We start from the raw sequence: 2,626 nt of genomic DNA, 5'->3' as shown, positions 1-2,626 counted from the left end.
GAAGAATAAGTATCTGCTTTTGAGGATCGATGACTTGTTTGATCAGTTCTGAGGGGCTTTTGTGTTTTTAAAGATTGATCTTCGATCTGGATGTCATTAGTTGAAGGCTAAGGAAGCTGATGTACATAAGATGGCATTTAGGACTTGTTATTCCTAGTTATGCCTTTCGGGTTGACGAATGCTCCGACCGTATTCATAGATTTGATGAACCGAGTGTTCTTGCCCTATTTGGATCAATTCGTCGTGGTCTTCATCGACGACATTCTGGTATACTCTAAGACCAAGGATGAGCATGATGAACATCTTAGAGTAGTACTTCAGATTCTTCATAAGAATTAGCTTTTTGCCAAGTTAAGCAAGTGTGAGTTCTGGTTGCGTGAAATAACTTTTCTAGGGCATGTGGTTTCTGTTGAGGGGATTTGTGTTGATCCTCGAAAGATTAAGGCTATGTTGGATTGGAAACAACCTAAGAATGTATCTGAAATCTGAAGTTTTCTGGGTTTGGTGGGTTATTATTGGCGTTTTGTGGAGGGGTTCTCTCTAATTGCAACTAAGCTTCTACGCAAGGGTGTTCCGTTTGTCTGGACTGATGCGCAGCAAGAGAGCTTTAAGAAGCTCAAGTATGTTCTGACTCAGGCTCCTGTTCTGATACAACCTAAATCTAGCAAGGAGTTTGTAGTGTATAATAAAGCGTCTCATGTTGGTTTGGGATGCGTTCTGATACAAGATGGTAAGGTTTGGCTTATGCATCATGTCAGCTTAAGACACACGAAGGGAACTATTCGATGCATGATCTCGAGTTGCCTGCGGTGGTTTTTACATTGAAAATTTGGAGGCATTATCTGTATAGTGAGAGGTGTATCATCTATACCGATCACAAGAGCCTCAAATATCTCTTTACTTAGAAGGAGTTGAATCTTAAGCAGTGTAACACCCTGATTTTGGGCCTAGTCGGAATAGTGGTTTCGAGACCACAAATCTGAATATAAAAATTTTATTTTTTATTATATTTTTATGGTCTACGATTTCATGGAATAATTTCATAAAAATTTCGTTTGAAAATTTTGACGTTCGGGCACTTAATTTATTCAAAAGGACTAAATCGTAAAAAGTACAAAAGTTGAGTTCTACATACTAGAGGTGTCCGATTGTTATGAAATTTTAAATTGAGGGTCCTTAAATGGTAATTAGACCATTGGTTAATTGCTGGACAAAAATAGACATGAAATGGGTGTAATAAAATATTTTTAAGTTAGGGGTATTTTGGTAAACTAATAATTAAAAGAATTAAAAAGGGAAATAAGCCAAATTAGCTATCATCTTCTTCATTCAACCATTTCTACCAGCGGCAGCCATGGTTAAGGTTTGTTCAAACTCCCAAGCTCGATTGTAAGTGCTCCCTAGCCCCGTTTTTAAAGTTCTTTACATTTTTTAAATCCCGGTAACTTGGTTAAGCTTATTCTAGCAATAATTTAACCTAGGGTTTATATTTGGAAAAATACCCATAGGTGAAATGTGTTTATTTTGATTTTTTATGGTAGAATATGAAGCTTGAAATTGTGTTAAACAACTTTTACTAAGTGATTTTACGTGAAAACGAGTAAAACGACATAATCGGTAAAAATACCTAATGTTCATAAGTACATGTTAGAGTGCGAATTTGATGTTGCTATGGAAGGAAAAAATGATCAGCATGTCATAAAACATAAGGAATTAGGATGAAGTTTAATTTATGAGTCTAGGGGTAAAAATGTAATTTTGACAAAGTTCAGGGGTAAAATTGTAATTTTCTCAAAATATGATTTTGGGTTAATTTGAATAATTTGATTCCTAATTAGGCTATATTTGAAATGATAGAGCAAGGAAAAATCAAAATTCGGGCTAAAATTGGAAAATATCAGGTTGTGGACAAAATGGTAAAAATGGTCATTTTCGCATACGAGTTAAGTTCATATGATTTTTTTATAATGCAACGTGTAATTTAATGTTATTGCCTTGATATTAAATGAGATGTAAGTTCAGGTGTAAATGTAGTAACATAATTGTCATTTTAAGTAATTTAATGTTATTTATATGATATGATGATTATTATCATGAAATATTATGATTTGTGGATTATTATTTAGTAATATGCAAATTGTGTGAGCTACTTGATAAATATGAAATGCTATCCAGTATCGGTTCCAACATTCCATGGAAGACAGCAAATATGTGTGATTGAGGAAAATCCCGTTTGAACCTTGGGAATAAATTAGGATACAAGTGACTTGTCACTAGGATATTTGAGTTCCGAGCTCACTGAGTTGAGTCCAAGTTCATGAGATGTAACTAGGCATCCGAACTCATTGAGTTGACTCCGAGTTCACTTATGGATGTGAACGCCCGAGCTCATTGAATTGAGTCCGAGTTTGCTTATGGGCAGGTTACATGGTAGCTTGGCTACATAATTTCCGTAGGCTATTGAGTTTGTCTAGCTGCGGGTATGGCACTTATGTGCATGCAATCCGTGTATCCAAATTATATTCCGATGCGTTCAACGGGTGAATCTTAAGTGACTAAAAAGAATACTTAAGACGAAGGTGACATGTTGGTAAGTGTAGTGAATGAGAAAATTTGGACAGGTATG

The sequence above is a fragment of the Gossypium hirsutum genome, chromosome A10, assembly GCF_007990345.1.
Source record: "Gossypium hirsutum isolate 1008001.06 chromosome A10, Gossypium_hirsutum_v2.1, whole genome shotgun sequence".
Lineage (NCBI taxonomy): Eukaryota > Viridiplantae > Streptophyta > Magnoliopsida > Malvales > Malvaceae > Gossypium > Gossypium hirsutum.
This window is presented reverse-complemented; position numbering follows the sequence as displayed.